The following is a 21189-nucleotide window of genomic DNA, read 5'->3' as shown; positions in this document are numbered from 1 at the left end:
GCTTTTAATGAGAAATTGCCAGAGCCTTAGAAACTACCTCTGTTTGTCCTATTATTCACTGCACAATGGAGGTGTTCAAATTCCTGCTGCATAAGAAGCCTCAGAAAAGATGGGCTAATGTGTGTCTCTGTAATGCATCTCAATACCCTTCAGGAAGTTTAGCTTTGTGAAATATAAAGTGACAGCTTAACACATGTGACAAACACTCTCTTCATCACAATTTATTTGTCAAAGTTTATTTTGCTAGAACTGGGGTAACCGCCTCATACCAGATTATGGACACTGCCTCCAATCCTGAACTTTTCAACTTCAAATCATTGATTTCCGACTTGTTAGTCTAAATTGTTCATTGAGTGGAAGCAAAACAAGTCTACAACAGCCAGAATGCATTAGGCTAACAGAAAGGCCAAAAACTGGAAACTGTGCCCTTAATGAAGTGAAGGGAGGTGGTCACCATAGAGAACAGGCACATGTATTGAATCTTTGATCACATTTGTTTCTCAAAGAGATATCCAATCACTAACTACCTCCCAGGATTACAGGATCAATATTAAAACAGACTGACTTTCTTGCTTCTGAGCCATAGAGTGACTTAGCAGCAGAAACGATTATTAAAAGTGAGTGAGTGAAGGAGATGATGACTAAAGCATTAATGACTGTTGCATATAGTGACATTGAGTTGTAAACTAGACAGGGTGGGATTGCCTGCATTAGACTCCATACTCACAGCAACCACTGCAGTCTTTCAGGTCAGATGCGATTCATTCTCTAAGAGAAAGAATTGGTGAATGGATTGTTTTTCCTACAAATACGACAACGTGCTGATAAGTGACACCTCACACCTTGATGTTTAAAGATACATAGTAATGTTCTTCTAAATTTTAGGACTAGGTTTGATAAAGCGATGTTATACTGGCATGTATATGTGCTTAATTTGTGAAAGAAGAAATGCTGCTGCTCAAAACTCTGCTCAGGAGTCGGCAGCTGGTTCAATTAAACATTGGTGCAGTGAATACCAAGACTAATAGTCTTTAATCCACTATCAGACACTCCCTGCCCCTTTTTCTCACACTTGTAAGTTCCTACTTTATGTTTGTGATAGTTTTGCTATCTTTTATTTCCTCAGTTTTTCCAATCTGTGTGCTTTATCCTCTCTTGAACTCAGTAAATATCTGATGGGGAATAAATCAATGCCAGTCCTCAAAAATAGGTTTAATTTTTATATTATTTTTTATTCTTCTCCGGAAAGCATAAAATACAGCGATATTCATGCATTGCGGCCGTTTTTTATCGCATTTGCGATAAACCTTGGTAATACCAAGGTTTATCTGCGATAAAAATCGCTGCAGCTCAGCTGTAAATTTTTGTCTCTAACCAAGCAATAGCGATAATTATCGCTATTGCTTGGTAATATGCCCCTAATAGCTATATTCTGCCCTTGTTTATAACCTGTGGCACTAAGGGTCGGATTTTCTCCCTTTTTTGGACATATTTAAAAAAGAACTAGCTTCCACCCTGTATCTCTCCTGAAGTTATGTAAATGAGATAACCCCATTCATATCGAGCATGTCACCTATACTATTAATTCCTGCCTGTTCCCATCTTTTTCCCATCACATCATATAATGGAACAGGAAAAATTGATGAATGCCACAAAGATATGTATCTTTGTAACTTTGGAATTTCCAAGTGTTTGCACACTCTGTGCCAAACGTTCCAGGCCGCTCTAAGAGGCTTAAACCGTGTTTTTTTTAAAGTAGCTCCCCTCCAGATGTCTCAAAAGGATCCCGGGTGCTGCACCACCAATGGCAAGTTCGAAGAGCTAGATGAATGGATTTCCTCCTTCCCTCGTGGGGTTGGCTCTACCTTGTACTTAAACAATATGCCGATTTGCTGCAACATTATGGCCCAATAATAGCATAGAAGGTTAGGGGCTGACACCCCCTATCTTGTGGTAATGTCAAATGTGTCATGGATCTCCTGATCTTTCTATAACTCCATATAAATTGTTATAACATCCCATTTATATTCTTTAAATAATGATTTGCGGAATCCAGTGAGATACATCGGAGTAAGTAAAAAACCTTGGGGAAAATCATCATTTTTATCACGTTGCTTCTTCCTATAATAGATAGGTGTAGATTATCTATTCTCCTTAAAACTCTACCTATCCTCTCTATAAGAAGGGCTGCATTAATATCTCAGATAAAGTCGACCTCAGCAGAAATAGCTATCCCAAGGTAGGTAGCGGTCTCAGTTTTGCGTGGATCCTGGCAGGCCGTATTTTTAGTGCACAAAATCCTGGTCTTGTCTGTGTTCAAGCCATACCCAGAGTCCCCGCCAAATTCTAGGACCAGCTCCTCATTCCTTGCTAATGCACCTATTGGGTCAGGGGTGATGACAGCTATATTGTCAGCATACACTAACACCTTGGTTTTAAACCCCTGACCTCAAATGGTTTAATATCTTGATCTTGTGTGATTGCAATAAAGGGGTCAATATATAGTGCGAAGAGGATAGGGGAGCAAGGGAAGCCCTGTCTTGTTTCACGGGCTATCAGAATCTTTTCAGTTTCCGTACCCATCATTTGAATCCTTGCAGCAGATTGTATATACATAGCTTTTATAGCTGTTAATATGCATGGACTAAAACACTTATTTCAAAGATTGTCCCAAAGATATGCCCATCAGACCTGACCACAGGCTTTTTGTGTGTCGAGCAATATAAGGGACATCTGCTCCCATGAAGCTTCCGCTATATCAAACAATGATATTGATCTTGATCTGTGGTCCCTCACCCTGGTATAAAGCCATGCTGCCATGGACTTACCAAAGGGGTAATAATTTAGGCCAATCTACATGCGATCATTTTGGAATATAGCTTTTCGTCTGCATTTATCGGGGCTGTAGGTCTATATGAGGACAGGTCATCTGCCATTTTCCCTTTCCTTACAAAGAGGACGTTATTAGTCTCTTGCCAAGATTGAGGCGGGACTCCCGTCTGCTGAACCGCGATAAATAGATTCAAAAGAAAGGGGTCAAGCTCCGTCTGTAAAACCTTATAGGTTGCCTTCGGGATACAGTGCGGACCTGCTGCCTTTCCTAAAGCCATCCCTTGAAGAGCATCTTTAACTTCCCCTATTTTCATATCTTCCTCTAGTTCCTGCATGATAAGGGGGGAGCTTGCCTAGGTTTCCAGCAATGTCACGGACAATATATTATGACTAGAATGATACAGTTCCCTGTAGAAATCTGCAAAGATTTTAAGAACTTCTTGAGGTTCCGTAGCCACAATCCCGTTCTTCCCTTTGAGCCTCACAATGTTATTTGCTGCTGCCCTTTGCCTAAGACATAGTGCCAGATTTCTTCCTGTGGCCTCGCCGTACTCATACTTATCGCAGGCATAAATTTGATATATTGCGGCCACGGAATTACTGAAAAAAACATTAACTTTAGCCTTAAGGCTTCAAGTCCTAGTTGGGTTATTTTGTGCAATTGATGCTGTATGCTCTTCCTCGCATTTGGACAGTTCTTCCATTAATTGCTGCATTTCTAACCTCTGCTGCCTCCTAAAGAAACCTATAAAACATGTGATCTCCCCCCTTAGCCTAGCCTTAAAAGTGTCCCATACCATTTCTCTTGATGTGCTATACCTATTCATTTCGAAGAACTGATGGGTCCACCCCCTAATATGTTCTGTAAACCCTTCGGAAATCAACAGCTTCCTATTGAATGTCCATTTAGTAGTTAGCAGATAAACTCCCTGTATTGGTATTTCCAACATTAGGGGATTGTGGTCCGACAGTACTTTAGGTAATTTCCTGATGTAAGTACCCTCTATAAGAGAGGCGGAAATAAAAAAATAGTCCAATCTAACATATTTTTTTATGGGGGCAGGAATAATATGTATGACCTGCATCCCCAGGCTTTCGAAGAGACCACATATCAACTAGCCCTTGACTTGCCACCATAGCTTCTAATGCCTTAAAAACTTGTGTCTTCCTTCCTTGATATTTTTTCGTAAATAGCTTATCTCCATTCAAATGTATATTAAAATCCCTGCAGATGACAATGGGGGATGGCCAAGATGCTAGTTCTAGCTCGAGCTCTTTCAGTAAATCTGGGTCATCAAAATTAGACCCATAGAGCGTTCAGAGAGTTAGTCCCCTTGCTATTGAAGCGATAGCCCACCGACCCCATTTATCATTGATCCTCGGCTGTAGGTGTCTGGAGCGTTCGCTTGTTGCTTTGCCTGGGCGCTATGACGCAGATAGCTTTTTGGCCGCAATGGAGCCGCAAACAGGCACAAGAGGGAGAGGTGCTCTCCAGCAAGCGGGCGCCCAAGCATCCCCTCACATGAGCACGACGGAGGCAGAAGCGGCTCCAGCGAAAGGACAAGTTGGACGAAAGCAAAAATAAGTATCAGTACCTCTTCCCGTCAACCACGGGCTCAAATTAAGCACTGAATGTGATCAGGATTCTACGAAGATCTTTGTTTTCCCTATGAGCTACAAAAATATTGACTGCAGAATATCAACTACTGTTATATCTTCAAGGTAAGTATGTATGGATGAGCATAGATTCACATAGTTTAATGATATATATTTTCTTACTATTTGTTTGTATGTATGGATATAGTATTCCTATAATGTGAGGCTAGCCAAAAGGTAGTGGAGCGTTGTACAGGGTCAAAGACAAGCATAACTTTAACATTTGAGAGAAGACATGGCTGGTTATAGACTGTTTAATGCATTGTGAAGTACTACTCTTTAAAGAGTTGAGTCTGCAACTTGTTCCTAAATGGGAGCAGCAATGGGGTGGCCCTGAAGGATGCCGGGAGATGGTTCCAGATCCTAGAACCATATATGGAAAAGACCTGCGCCCTTCTTTTTCTCTTTAACACTTCTTTGCCTGAAGTCAGATGGTGTCCTGGTTGTGGCTGTGCAGAGGTGAAAGCTTGTCCGCCGAGGGTGCTGGATGTGAAGGTACAAAGATGTGGCATTAAGAATAGTAATCCTTTACTTCCCTACATGTAATATCCCCGCCTTATAGTGGCAGTGAATATTTTGCTTTAGATATTTTTGTATGTCTATACATGTGACCTTGAATTTCGACATACAACGGCAGGGAGTAAATGATCTTGAGAACGTACTTACCAACATTGGCTCTTTCATAGCCATGTATCTGGCCACCGTCAAATCCTACCATCGCACTGTCTGCAGAGCTCGTGCGGCATTCCATGCTCTTGAATTCCGCAACAGCACTAATCCATCTAAAACCATTTTCAAGGCTCTCAAAGACCTGGTGGCAAAAAAGGCCTCTGTGGATGAAACCTGTTCCACTTCACATTGTGAAACCTTGGCGGCCTTTTTTCTTGAAAAAGTCCAAGCCATCTACCGAGCCTTTCCCACGGCTATGCCTTATGGCGGAGGGCCTCTTAGCCCTCCAGTGCAGGATGTCCTACATTCTCTTCCCTGCCTAACACCTGAAAGCTTTAAGAAACTGGCTCAGCAAGTTAAGTCTGGGTCTCCGGCAGACCCTTTAAGGCCGGCTTTGTTTAGAGACTCGGCATCTCTCGACCTCTTGCCGGTCTGTTCCTTGATTAATACCTCGCTTGCATCTGGTTTGGTTCCTGCCTAGTGGAAACAGGCAGTGGTCACGCCTATTTTGAAGAAGCCATCTCTGGACGCCAGCAAACCTGAGAACTATCGCCCAATATCGCTCCTCCCCTGGCCGGCAAAAGTAGCGGAGGCGAATGTAAACATTGCCCTCTCAGACCATCTCACGCGGGCCAACATCTTGGACGCCACGCAGAACGGATTCCGAGCTGGGCACAGCACGGAGACAGCCTTCCTCTTCATGGTGGAACACCTGCACACTGTGCTTGATGCGGGTCAAACGGCGGCGCTTGTTTTATTAGATCTTAGCGCCGCTTTTGACACCGTCTCGCACAGGATTATTCTGCAGCGCCTGGAGGAAGCTGGCGTCGTTGGCCCTGCTCTCCAGTGGTTCCTCTCCTTTCTTGCTGACCGATCTTTTTGCGTGGCCGTCCCGCCCCATCAGTCTAAATCCTACCCTCTGGATCTTGGGGTCCCTCAGGGATCCTCGCTGAGCCCCACGTTGTTCAATCTTTACGTGAGGCCGCTGGCTGAGGTCGTCAAGCGGTGAGGTATGACTATGGTGTCATACGCTGACGACACTCAGCTGGCGGTCACGCTCAGCGGGGATTCAGGTTTGGATGCCCCAAGATTCCAGAATGGACTCCGGGCGGTTGCCAGCTGGATGACCTCCAACTGTCTCCAGTTGAACGCAAAAAAGACGGAAATCATGATCTTCGACAAGCAAGCGGAACTCTGGGGTGATATCTGGGGTGATATGTGGTGGCCTTCAGAGCTTGGTCCCACTCCGACTCCGGTCTCAGAGATAATAAATCTCGGGGTGTGGCTAGATCCCACCCTTAACTTTGTCTGCCACACAAAGCGTACTGCTGCTTGCTGCTTCGGTATCCTGCGCGGCTTAAGACCTGTGTTAAAATCTTTTGACGCCTCGACCAGGCAGCTTGTGGTGCAGGCGACGGTGATTTCTCGGCTCGATTATGCCAGCTCCCTCTTGGTAGGGATAAACCAGGCCAAAATCACTCGTCTTCAACGCGTGCAAAATGCGGCCGCTAGAGCAGTCGTGGGTTTACCCAGGTGTTGTTCCGCTGCCAACACCTTGCGCTCTCTTCATTGGCTGCCGATTAAGCAGAGGATTCAATTTAAAGTGCTCTGTTTGTCTCACAAGATCCTCAAGGGCTCTCCTGCCCAGATTCTTCTGAATCTCTTGTCTCCCTATGTTCCGGTCCGCTCTCTACGTTCATCGGACCTTGAACTTGCAGTAGTACACCGGTTTAAGCGTAGCCGTGCTGGCGGCCGCTCATTTCGAGTACGTGCTGCGGCCTTGTGGAATTCCCTTCCTTTAGAGATACGTGCCCTTGGTGATCTGTTCTCATTTCGTAGGGCCGCTAAGACCTTTCTATTTCCTTAATTCGTCTTCCCTTTAGTCTGCCCTTTTTTAAGCTGTGTCATGTTGTCACCTTGTCGGGCGCCAGGACGCTCCTTTGCTGGAGCAGCTGTGCGCGTAATAAATGCTAATAACATAACATAACATAACATACCTTGTTCACTTTATTTGTGCGCCATATTTTAGTACTTTATTTAGTGTTTAGAAAATTAGTGAAACGGGTGCAGACATGATTGCATAGACCATATTCTTGAAGAATAATTTTTGGATTTTGCTGCTTACAACACCAAGATCACATGACACAGTAAATACTAGACATTATCCCGTAAACAAATTCCATTAGATATGACCTGGCACAATTTAATGAAAGGTATGATCTTTCTCACACCTGGTAAATATGTTGTGCAATAAACATCGCATCACTTGCAGATGTGACTCACGTGCAACTGTGTTTGAGCAGAGATTGCAATTTTATGACCCACTTGCAATCAGGCCCATTTCGAATGAATTACTCCAGAACCCTGCCATTGTACAATATAAGACAAAATAGACATACATGTTGAAGCTATCGCTTTAAACATCAGCAACAATTTAGGAAAACCATTTTGGGAGTTTCTGAGAATTGGCTGATCATAATCAAGACGCCTGCCAGTGATTCGAATTCTGCACACTCTGATTCAGTTTTGACTGGAAGGCACATCTCATTAAAAGGACTGATAGTCCATCCACCCAAGTCTAAACCCGGCCACTATGTCATCACTTTGCAGCAATAGTAGCTATTGGCATCCCACTTAATTCAATTCAAATTCAAAAATCTTTATTTGAATGCCAGAGGTATCCATAAAAGTACAGACAAATACATTAAAATAGGTAAGATACAATACGTTTAAAAAAAACACAAACGTTCAATTAACAGCCACATTCATAACAGTACTTCCACTCAAAGTAAGGGGGAGCAATGCTGTGCTTGGAAAAAGGTGGCAGCTGTTGATGTCAGCATGGTGATGCATGAGCTGTAATGCTGATTTTACTGTGCGCCTAGACCGATCATGTAGCTTGGGGACACCATTTCGGGGCAGCCTTCATCACCCTCCTCCCTGCTACCGGGGCAGTCCCTAGGAATCAAATGAGCTTGGTGATTTCTGAATCATTAAGGTCACCTCCATGGAGAGGGCAAGTGCTTCTTCGAAGGGAATCATAGGGATTACTGTAGTGCTCCAGTGTGAAGGGGAGACAACATGAATCCCTGTGGTTTAGCTCTTGCTTGTCACACGTTTTGCAGGCCCGAGAAAATGCGAGGGGTGCTCAGAGGTCTGGGGAAGGAGAGTAATCAGGTCTAATGGCCACCCAGCATAACCATCTACCCTAATGGGTATATGGCAGTGAGTACTGTCCCCCTTTTTGCAGCAACGACAAAATGGTGGACGTTTGGTAGGCAGATTCTTTCAGCATCTGGCTATCTGATTGGCTCAGTCTCTCCCTCCGAACTGATTGGTAGTCTAAGAATGAATAATGGAGGGCCTCCCCGTACCAAGAATTAAATTGGAGCCAGGGTGTCCAAGGTGCAACCACTTCTCTGGATAAGGTAAAGCATCGATACATAGAACAACCTCAATCTGGTGTCATGAAAACATCTCTGACTCTTTGACGTACACCCAGAACTTGATGGACCAGAATTGTCTACATGAAACAAAGGCATGGCTTCTATAACAAGGCTGAACGGAACCCTTCTCACTCTTCTTGGCCATCCATAAGCTATTTATGTAAATAAGTTTACTATTATTTCATTTTTAGCTGGAATCTTCTTTTTAGTTACAAAGCTCTAACGTTGCTATATTGTTCCATGAGTACAATATAGAAAACAAACAGTAAATAAAATCTAATTTTCTCAATTACTTATTGATTTTTTTACGAGATTATTTAGCCAGGAGTCTTGGAATGGAATCCAGAGGTTTCCATTGGCGGCTTTGAAACCAGAAGCATGGTAATAATTTAGTTCACCATTGAGTGGAACATAGACACCGAAGACAACTGGCAGTCATCTACAGAAATAGTGAAGGGATTATTAAGAGTGATTATGAAATACTGTACATGGGAAGTAAACCTGAATAACTTGTCTGTGGCAGGTATCACCAAAAGGTTGTCAGAGAGGCTGGAATAAACTTCCATTGTCGCTGTACAACCAGAGAAAGTGAGGTAGGACTACAGTGGCCACTCTCCAGTAGCCCTTACTCAATGAGACTTAAAACTAACCCATAACACCGAAGACCACCAACGTACTAGGTATCCTGAGCATTCTTTAGCAGAGGAGGTGTCAGGCACCCAGTAGCCCCCATCCGTACAGAATCAATCTGTTCATGTGAACTGTGGCCAACAAGATGTCAACAGAAGGGTGAAAATGCCTTCAGCAAATTTCACGCCTCCACCAGCAACATCAGGATGTGTGTTACTGCTTCAAGGTTGGTTGGTATACTAGGTGTTAAATAGATTTTGTACAGCAGCTGGGGAAGAGAAGCAATATAGGAAATCAATTGCAGCAAAAAGAGACAGACGAAAGAGATGATAAGCAACATATCCAGGACAGGAGTAAGAGTAGAGAGTGAGCACTGAGGGAATCTAAAGGGAAGGCGGGGGGCGGGTGTTCTGGAGAAAGTAGCATAGCATGCACAAATCAGGAATAGGTGAATGGATGATGGGGAGGTTTTGAGGACGTGACAACATTAGTGTTGGTTAATTGAACAGGTACAGGTTGGAGACGCTCCACTGAGCTTCGAGTATCACTCATTGGGTGTGAGCCTCACAGCATGGAAGGTAGCCCAGAGACTACAGTAACTGAACTTTACACACTTTGGAGTTCTCTTAAATGCAAAAATACAATTATCGGGAAACCGCCGGGCATAGACCCACACTCCATTCCCATCCCTCTGCCCCTAGCTCTTTTAATTATGCTTTTTGCAGACCATCCAACTGATTTCCATTTGAATTTGGTCCTAAAGAGACTTAGTGTGATCTATTTCTATAGGCCACACTTGCATAGTCTCACAAGGCGCATTCACACATATGTCTTCGAAGTGTCCCTGATTACACCCATTACAGATACATATACAGGTAGCTGAATGTCTGGGAAAGTGGTGCAGGCACGGCATAACTGAAAACAGGAAAGAAAGAGTCTGGAACAGAAGAGGTCAACATGTAATTTGCATTTTGTAAGTCCGTGCGCAGTAATCTGTGAGGCATGCAACTGCAACCAATAGTTACTGCTGCTAGACCATGGGGTAACACCTTTACGTATCTGTGGGTCACGAGGGCATTATAGGGCTGTGCGTATGCACAAGTAAGGGAGCTTTCCACTGTCAGTCTTTCACTCTAACTGACTTTAAAAAGATTTTTTTAAATGTTATTTGCATAATCACCAATAACTTTGCGCTGTTTATCATTTACATCATGGGGAATACTGTTTACAATGTTAATGTTTGAGGATAATCCAGAGAAGGTTTGTAGGAGTTCCTTAGAATTTAGGGTGAATGCAATTTGTAAATCCCTTTGGGGACAAGTAGTTTTTCCCTTTCAGACCCTCTTTAACTCCACCAACTGGTGTCTCTACACAGCTCAGGGTATCTACCTCTTTAGGAAGTTTTTTAGGACTCACAGGGCAGATAAGTCAATTGCGCTCAGATTGTGACAATTACAGCTTTTTACCACTGCTGACCTGAAGCTTAACCTTATACTAGCTTAAACTTATTTACTGCGGGTGTAGCTTGGTCAGAAAGACGGGGGATGTGACCTCAGATTTTCCGACAATCATGCTAGCATATCATGTTAATCATCATATGAGGAGCAGCGCTTATGAGGAGTTTAATGGCCAGGCAAAAGGAGTTTGGATTGTGAGGGGGTACTTAAAACATAGTATTTTGTAAAATATAACCATGTGTTAAGACCTTCAAAACAGAGACGTGTGTATGAGTGTGTGTTTTTTGTATGAGAATGTATTTAAAAATCCCAGGTAAAGTCCGACAGACATCTTACCATACCATACCCGACTGAAAGCTCCTGTACCCAACTATTTACTAAATAATACATTTTTAAGGGGTATACCACCCCAACCCTCCCCCCCGAAGCTATGCCCCTGCTTGCTGTTGAACCCATAACTTTAGAACTTGACTGTTGGGTAGCAGCAGAGCTGAGCAGTCCAAGGCTTACTCAGGAGACGTGGGATTAGACACTCAACTCAACAGACCATCAAAAAGCAATAAATACATCAGTGGCGGATCCTCCATGGGGCGTTTGAGCGCCGCCCCACTGCTTTCTCGCCGTGCGAGAAGGCAGAAACAAATAGTAGAATAACTACCATTTGTTTCTGCCTTCTCGCACGGCGAGAAAGCAGAAGTTCCTGTTTGGGAGAGTGGGTGGCGTTACTCGAGGGCAGGGGGGAGTGGCTTTCCCACTGTTGTTAATACTGTCTGTTTGGGCAGCCTGAGAGGCTGTCCTAACAGACAGTATTAACTGTATTAAGAACAGTGGGCAAGCCGCTCCCCCTGCCCTCGAGTAACCCCTCCCACTCTCCCTGCTCTCTGTATGCTGCAGGCAGAGAGAAATGACGTGGTTGGGGCAGCCGGCTGAACCAATCACAGCGCTGTGCTGTGGTGGAGGGGAGGGGAGGGAGGCTGCATGCAGCCTTCCTGCGTGATGACGAGTCGAGCTGCACCATGGGAATTCAAAAGAAGAACAGGACGGCGCCACGGGAGTCGGGAGTCTGTAGTCGGAACTTGAAGGCGGGAAGCCGGGAAGGTAAGTTAAGTTTGACTTTTATAGTTTTATATTTATTGTATTCATCCCGCTTCGCCCCCATCCCTCCCCTCCGCAGCGCGGCAACGCCATTTGCACCCCCCCACCCGTAATGCCGGCCGCGACTGGCCAGAAGCCCTAAGGTACCAACTGAACCCTGGCTATTTCTGTATTTTACTACACCAATAGCTGTCAAGGGGGCCATTTTCCGTCCCTGTACCAGGTCCCCTGGCATGCCCTAGTGCTATGCTTTTTGCTAGGATGTTTATATGCCACGTTTTAACAGATTCTCTATGTCGGTAAATGATGTGAAAGGCATCTGTTGTTGTTTGTAAACGTTTAACAGGAAGCAGTGTGTGTGAACGGGAATTCTACAAGTGTCGTCGTATAATAATGGCACGTTGCCTGCTGGATGCACTGGCATGTGTAAGTGAGAGAAGCCAAATACTTTAATTGCTGACTATTACTTCTGTTCTGTTACTGTAGAGGTGCGGTGGATAAAGAGCCCAGTAATATAAACCATTAAAGACCTCTGGTTTATTACAAAGAAAGAGTAAATTGTGGACGTGTAGCTGAATGGTTTATCAATTGTATTTCCCTCCTATAAAAGGCATAGCATATATATTACCAACTAGTGCAATAGGCTCTGAGTAAGTCTTCAAAAGTTCAAAGTAATCATATGAGTTGATATATACGGGGCATTGATAGTTTGTGATATAAATGTGGCACGCTCTGAGTTAGCAAAGTGCTGGGATGAGTTTTAGCTATCTTTGGCCATAGATTTTATTCAAGGCATGAATGAAAAAATAGGTCTTTGTGTGTGGATATTGCTGGTAATATTTGCGAAGGATTTTACGCCCCATCACTTTCAAATGTCACCAGCCGCCACTGAAATACATCCATGTTCAGTCAGTGTATTTACTTAAAAGAAAAAGATCTTTACTTATACACACACATTTCAATACTGTACATAAAATTCAGAAAGTTCATAAAGTTCCTTATACCGCTGCACTTAGGGGCACATCTCCTGCAGTTCCCTCTGAGACAAAACTCTCATGGGGAATGTGCAATGTTCGGTTCAGGAGATTCACTGCAACTTTAGTCTCTCTCAAAGTTGGCGCAGGCCTGGTCTACAATGCCCTTGGTGGTCGGGGGCTTACCACTCCAACTTTCATGCTCAGTGCATAGCTGGCCCAATGATCGTGGTTTTCAGCTCATTCTTACAGTCTGACCAAAGCACTTGAGGTGTGCAGTTCTGGTGCTGAAGCACACCCAGTCAAGAGAGCGGCAGCAGCACTGCAGTCATTGGTGGGCCAGCTGTTTTCAAGTGGTGTTGGGCATTGTCCAGCAGACTTTAGCTTTGTGGTTTTTGACTTGGCCCAACACACGGCCCCATGGAAAACAAAACTAGGAGCCCAACCTGGCTCTAGAGCTGATCTTTGCTGTAGGTTGTTGTGTTCATGGTATGTCGACTCTTGAACACAGGTTAGTTTGTGGTGACAGTGGTGTCAGTCAGAAATTGTTCAGTGCCATGCACTTCTAGGCCCTTATTCACACAATGGATTCACCACCGAGCAATGTTCAGAATAGCCCCAGAAACAAATACACTTCCAAAAATAAGCACATGCTGCTGAAACACTTGAAACTCCCGGACTTCACTACTCCATGAGTGGCACAGGTTCTTCCGAGATGCAGCTGCGGTTTTAGAACATCATGCGTAGGCTACTTTCTGATTTCTCTCTTCTGGGCAGTGTCTTCTTCCTTCATGCAATGGCACCTAAAATGTCCCACCTGAGCAGTCAGTCAGGACCCTTCTGCAAGCACAGTCCAGAAAGCCCTATCTGGCAGTCTTGTCGACTTCCTGAAGGTTTATGATCCTGAACCTCACACGAGACATTGACAGTTGTTACTCCAACTCCAGAGCATAGAAGAATGTCCCCATCACATATGGACCCTGTTCCTGGTAGTGAAATATTGCCCCCCTGGCTGGAAGCTTCTGCCCCATTTTTATATTAAAATGGCAGACAGTAATTGTGTATGCCAGTAGTCCCTTCTGAAACCAGTTCTGGGCAGTTCTGAACTTGTGAGTATTCAACTCAGACTGCCCAAGGTCTCTGTCATGAAGTCTAAGAAGGAAGATGAGGTGGAGTTGGGGGTCCCTGGCTGGAGAAACTCAAAACAAGAGCACAAAGGCAAGGGAGCCTGGCTCACCTAACTACCTATGAAAAGGAGAGAGGTCGCATTTCCAGAAATCAGTGTGCAAGGAAATGATAAAGGAGAGTTCCTAGCTTCGAGGAGCCCTCTGTCACCATTCGTGAACACTTCTCAGTCTAACCCACTACACGCAACACCTATAAAGGTTTGGGAGGAGCTCCGCAATTCACTTCTGCTGCCGGGGCGGTCCATCCAACACTCCGTCTTTGGTAAAGATAAAATGTGGCATAAACAAACTGGATCCTAATGTGGGTATGGCCATCAGGGTCACACATGCTTCATGCAAGCGTTCTCTGCACACTAAATGGTATGGTACATATATGCAACTTCAATGTTCTACATGGACGGGTGAATGATCTGATGCTTGGGACTGGCAGACCAATTTAAAAAATAATAGGTGATTATAGGCCACTATTCTTAGTACAAGGCAGGTAAAAAGGTAAAGTCCTGCTCCTAAAATAATATCTCTGCCACCACTGTCAGTCCTCCACCTCTTGGTAAGCTGACAGTTGTCACGCTCATCAAAAGGAGAGGCACATAATGTGCCACTCTGCCCAGAGTTCTCAATACTTTCACAAAACATACCCCTTGAGCACAAGCATGCTCATCCTGTGAGAGTGGTATAGGTCACAAAGTTATCACTTGCTGCAGTGAATTCCAAACTAGTGTGCATGCTCTGAAGAGCCGTGCATGATACCACTCCACTTTGCAACAACCAGCCTTTTGTAGATGGCTCAGATCTGATATTGCGGAGGTCAGCAGCAGCCATCAAGATGGAGACACATAGTAGCTTGGGCTCGTGTGGGACATAAATCTGCTTCCTTGGAAGTTGCCTACACCTCCACATTTACACTCATGCATTTTTGACAGCACTCTTCGCGTAATGTTCCTCATCTTTTCACATCAAAAAGTAACTGTGAAAAAGTGCTTTGGAAAAGAGTGTTTTGGCACCCCCAGCAGGCAATGTGCCTACCCTTTTTATGTTAAATAAAATGAATTGCCATAAAGATGAAGATAATAGTTTCTAATTGAATTATATGAGGAAGGGGCAATAGCATAGTAGAATCTGAGTTGGGTGCTACTGCACAGGGTGATATGATCTTTACAACATAGTGAAATAAAGGTCTAATTCCAAAATTAATCAAATCTTGCAGGATTTTGAACTAGGAGGAAGAAGGAACAATCACACTACCAGTAGGAGCTCTTATACCAAGCTGATGATGCAAGCATGGAAAGAAGAGGCATTCCACCATCAACAACCTGAGAGGCATATTACCAAGGCGGGCGATATGTGATTATCGCGGCTTTAGCGGCCGTTTTCGTCTGCTAAGCGGCGATAATTCTATCGCCCTATTAGCAAGCTGGTGCTAACAGCAGTTAGCGACAGCTTGTAGGCGATACCGAGCGGTTTGAGGCACACTTTTCATGTCAGCAATATTTATCGCTAATGACATGCAAAGTGGGCGTACCCAACCTGTTAGCGACTGAAAGCAGTCGCTAACGTCGCTATCGCCTACTAGCAAGGCAGGCGTAGCGATGGAAATATTTGCGCTAAGCACGAATATCTCCAAAAACTAACGCCAGCTCAGATTAGTTCTTAGCCATTATATACAATGGGAGGTGGATATGATGGCTAAGACCCTGTTAGCCTATAATGCGTGAATATAGCTGTATTCTCAGCGATATTCACGGATTTTGCCGCTATCGCCGGAAATATCAACGCTTTTCGTTGCTAATAGCACGTTATCTCAGCGATAATATCCGGCGATGCGCGGCAATAAAAAATTGCTGCTAAGCCTACTTAGCGATAAATATCGCTAGTTGTTGGTAATATGCCCCTGAATACCCAGGACAACAAGACCGAGACAGCTTAACAGGAAGGTAGGTAGCCAGAAATATGAGCCCTTAAGGGAGATCTGCAAGAGACCAGAGTACTTTGTGCTCAGACACATGCTGACAGTTGGTCTTATCCAAGGACCTGTTGACCTGGTAGGTGTGTGTCCGAAGTCTGATAGTTTTTTCCTCACTTCTTGCCATTCTTGCAAACACTATTGAAATTAAGCTTGATACAAGAGTTCCCCCGGGTCAAGAGAGACACAAGAAAAAGATACACACCTATGTACTCGCTTATAAACAGCCCATGAGTTACCTAAAGGAACTTGTGATGAGAAAAAAAGATGCTCCAAAACTTCTCATAAGGCTTTTCTGCTCCAAAACAAATCTTACAAGAAAAAAGTTATGTGATCAAAGTAGGGTTAAAAAGCACAGGAAATCACACATACTATGGGTAATCAAATAAACGGGAACTACAAGAGATCATTCTCACATAATAATAATTATGCAAAAATCTACTATTGTCACTAGAACAAATTAGATCAACCGGAGAGGTGGCAGCTAAACTGGTGGGATATGAAAGAAAGCTGTTGCTATAGCAAGAAGCTTACTACTTGTGCGTGACAAAAAGTGGCCGATGGCTCTTTGAATCCATAAGAATCATTGATGGTGTTCAGGTACAGGAGAAGCAAAGCAGCCATCTTTCGAGGAGCTCAAGCGGAGGCATTTTCTGCGGGAGTTGATAGGAACAATAGGGATCCGTTATGAGGTACTAACATACTCAGCTTAGCGGTTTTATCCTTAAGCAGTGGCAGCTCCTCCACTATGGCGTAGGAGCATCGCCCCACGGCTTTTAAGCAGTGCGAAGTAGAAACATAAAATGGTAATAACTTTGAGTTACAATCATTTTATTCTTGTGCTGCTTTGCGGGTGAGCAGGGCTGCTCTGCTCTCAGAGCAGGGCAGGGGAGGAGTGGTTTGCCCACTCTTAAGTGCACATGAATGTTTGGCCGGCCCTATCGAGCCATCCAAAACAGTCATACACACATTTTCCTGTTCACCATGCAGGCTGCATTACAACCTGCATGGAGAACATACCCAGGTCCCCATTCCTTGGCAGAGCGTCAAAACAGGACGCTCTGACCAATGACAATACTACATTGCAGTGTTGTGATTGGTCAGGTGAATCTGGATGCTTACCAATCACAATGCTACATTGCAGTGTTGTGATTAGTAAGTGGGGCCTGGCTATGCTTCCAGTTCCTCGAGTTCAACAAGGAGAGCAGGAGCAGAGATGCGAGACCCAGCGGCAAGGTACGTTTGTTTTTTTAGATTTTTTAAAATATTGAGCACCACCCCTGTGCACCCCCCATGTGACCACCCTGTGATCCCCGCCTGCGCGCCTACCCTCGCCCGTGATCCATGCCGGTCACCACTGTCCTTAAGTGCAGCCCTATTACAAAAAATCCTGTAACCGTTTTTGGTCTCATTTCGTTCAACGGTCTACTCTAGACCTCACTAACATAGACGAGCAGCACAGAAAGCAGCAGTGCATGTTTGAATCGCCCACAGGATATACAACTCAGGCAGTAAGACATCAGATTGAATTAATTCACACAGATGAGGAACAGCACAGACAGCAGCAGTGCAAACTTCCATTATGCACCGAATATACAACACAGGTGTAAAACCACAAGTTTTATCAATTCACAGTGACGAGTTACAGCACAGCCAGCAGCAGTGCAAGCTTCAATAACACACAACATACAATACATGAAGTAAGACAGCAGATTGTATTATTTCAGACAGATGAGGTAAGGCGCAGACAGCAAAAGGGCAAGCTTCCATCACACACAGAATATACACCATAGGAGTAAGACCGCAAATTGTAATAATTCACCCAGATGAGGTACAGTCACAGACAGCAGTAATTCAAGCTTCCATCACACACCAAATATACAACACAGGCAGTAAGACCGCAGGTTGTATCAATACACAGTCATGAGGAACAGCATGACAGCAGCAGAGTAAGCTTCAATAAGACACACAATGCAACACATGAAGTAAGACAGTAGATTGCATTAATTCACAGTGATGGGGTACAGGACAGACAGCAGTGGTGCACGCTTCCATCACACACACACTAAATAGCACATGAAGTAGCCAGCAGATTATATTAACTGAGACAGTTGAGGTATGGTGCAGAAGGGCAAGCTTTCATCACCCAGAAAAAACAACAGCCAGTAAAACCGCAGATTGTATTTGTTTACGCAGATGAGTTATGGAAGCAGCAGTGCAAGCGTCCATCATACACCAAATACACAACACAGACAGTAAGAACACAGATTGCATTCACACAGATATGGTTAAAAAAAGTGTAGCAGTGCAATCTTCCTTTACACATTGAATATGTAATAAAGGGAGTAAGACTGTAGATTCATTGTAATTCTTAGAGATCAGGTACATCATATACAGCAGCATTTAAAGCTTGCTTCACAAATCTATAGGTACAGCACAGGCAGCAGCAGTGCAAGCTTCTTTCACACATGAGCTAGATTTAGCACAGGTAGGGACAGAGCATTTACCATGCACTCACACATAACATATCTAGCAGAGAAAACAGTAGCTAATGACTCCCTCACATAAGGGTAATAACACCGTGAATAGCAGAAGTTCAAGCTTCCTTCATATACATAAAGAACATGAAGCACCTTTACCCACTTTACACACACAGGCGGAAGTGCATCACTAACAACAGCAATGCTTCCATCTCGAGCAAACCTGTAGCAGCAGGGCAAGTGTCCCTCACATACAGGAACAGGCAGGGCTTTCAGTAGGGTGGGTCCCTCAGGGTAGTAAACACGACAGTAATAGAAAACTGGCTTTGGAACATGTCCCTGTCGAGTCCTAGTTTCCTATGCTAAACTTTAGTCAAAAACACTTAATGATTTGTGTACAATGAATCTAAAAACCATTAAGGTAATTAATGCCAACCGTGTGATTTCTGTTTATATTTCCCATGTTTTAGGATGTTATGTTTCAGTAGTTGTTTGTGTGCAGCATATTACTCTTGCATAGTGCGCTCTGTGAGTCGACTGCAGTTATGTTGGTGATTTGAGGATTTGGATGGGTGTTTATGATGGCACTTAATTGCGAGCTTTGGACCTTAGGCTGAAAGTTGTGTGAGCTTCTTACAGCCCCTGTCAGAGGATCATAAAGGTGCTTAGAATACATACTAGTCCAATCCTTGGCCTCTCTGCAGATCGTGAAGCACACTAGACTTTGTGTCAAATGTAACTGTGATTCTATGCAAAAGTGTTTGAAGGATGTGCACAGCTGACAAAATATTGACAGTGAGAAATAATAAAAAAGGCATTCTTACAAGTGAGTGAGTGCGTTGCGTTTGGGGAATAGTGTAGTGAAGGTGATTCAAGGAAGTACATGCAGGAGTGACAATAAAAGAAGGTGCTGAAGGGGAATGCAGTGTGAGACATGTCAATTGAGCATTTCAGAAAATGTGGGGGGGAAAGAGACATGCGTTAGAGGGGCGTTAGACACACCAGAGAGACTGCAGAGGAAAGTTGTGTGAAGGGAAGACAAGGGATTATTGATACACCCCGAAGACCACTACCCCTTCCACATACCTTAGTGATGTATAATTTATAGTTGCTTAATTTTAGAACTAAAACATTTTCAATTCAAACTATTCAAAACAAAAATATTGTTTTTACCCATTTAGCTGATAAAGTCACAAGCGATGGCAAAACCAATAGGTTTGGCTTGTTTTAGGTAGATGCCGATTACTGTGCGATAATTCTTCAATACAATAACAGAAAGGTACTAAAATACAGGTCGTGTGGAATGCTATAGGAAGCACAGGATTTTAGTTTACAAGTTCTAAGCCTCACCCTTAATTATATAGGGCACACCTCTTGGAAAGGACTTCTAGGTACTCTTGTTAGGCCATGCCCCTTTTAGCGGTACAAATGGGGGTGGTGATGGACGGAGCATCTGAATCAATCAAACACTCACACCCAGTCAAAAGATCTGGGTTTAATCCATCAACCGTTCTTTAGCCCACTCTGCCACCCCAGTTCAGACATGGCTATATGCAAATCAGTCTGACCCTGTGCCTCATGGGAACAGTCCAGCCCGAACTGCCAAGCCATGTCTTCCCTGGACCAGAAACAAGCTTCTGAGGACCGGTTTCCCCTTTTAGAAACCCTTCACTTTTTTCATCCCTCTTAAAATAGGGTGACCCGGCGTCCCGAATTTGCCCAGACTGTCCCGGTTTTTTAACAGTTGTCCCTGCAGATTTTGGTAAAATTGGGTCATCCCGATTTTTTTAGAGGGTAAACTGAAAACAGTGAGGGGCAATTTTTTAGGTGTTCCAAAGCAGGGTTATTAAGCAGCTGTTATGAGTAAGTAATTTAATTAACTGGTATCATGCTGGTTTTATAAATTAAATGTTATTAATTTTCTTACTGCTTCTTCTGTGTTTCTATGAGGATGGGGGCTGTCATTCTTTGCCACTTTATTGAGGTAAATTTGTAGCCTTCCTCTATGTTTTCGAAAAGTCCTGTTTTTTTGGTCGCACGATCTGGTTACCCTAACAAAATCCTCGGAACACGGGCAGGAAGAACGGCAGCATTGGAAGCTTCTCGCAGACAGAGAAAGGCACAGCATAGGCAACTGCAGGAAAGCTTCCTCCACAAAAAGGTCCGGCTCAAAGGCTCTCTGATTACAACAGTGCAGCCTGGTAGTCAACCCCACCTTAACTTCCGAGCGTGGAATATTTTGCCACTGACGTTGCTCGCGAGGTGAGAGGAAGGATACAGGCTGAGGCTGATAAATGAGGCCCTGGCTTTTATCCCCTTGACGTGGTAACTATGTCGCAGTGCCGTCAGGCGGTCGCAATGCAGCTCTAGCCGTCCCGGTCCAGTCAGTCATGTCTCTCAGCGGTTATTAGCCCTGACCTCTCCCGGCAATTACCAAGGAGGCTTCCAGGCCTTGCGTCGCTGCGACAGTGAGCCACCGCCAAATAACTCTTTATTACGGATGCCATTTCGGCCCGTCATGCCCATCCGTCACTCCAAGGACCCTCCTCTTCTTTCGCCGCGCATCCGCCTGCGGAACAGGCAGTGCCTTTCCACGCGCGTCTGACCCAGGACACAAACCGCGCGCGCGCGGAACGACCTCCAGCCGCAGCGCGCGCCGTGTTCTTTTCAATTCAAGGAAGAGTCGTCCTCTGAGGCCCCGAAAACACTGTTACTAGATTTATGACTCTGAGACGTTGACTCAATGGAGGGAATCATTGTCTCCTGGAGCAATCCCGCGTCGAAACCTTTCCATGCTGCT

This window comes from Lissotriton vulgaris, chromosome 2_1 (genome assembly GCF_964263255.1).
Source record: "Lissotriton vulgaris chromosome 2_1, aLisVul1.2, whole genome shotgun sequence".
NCBI lineage: Eukaryota > Metazoa > Chordata > Amphibia > Caudata > Salamandridae > Lissotriton > Lissotriton vulgaris.
This window is presented reverse-complemented; position numbering follows the sequence as displayed.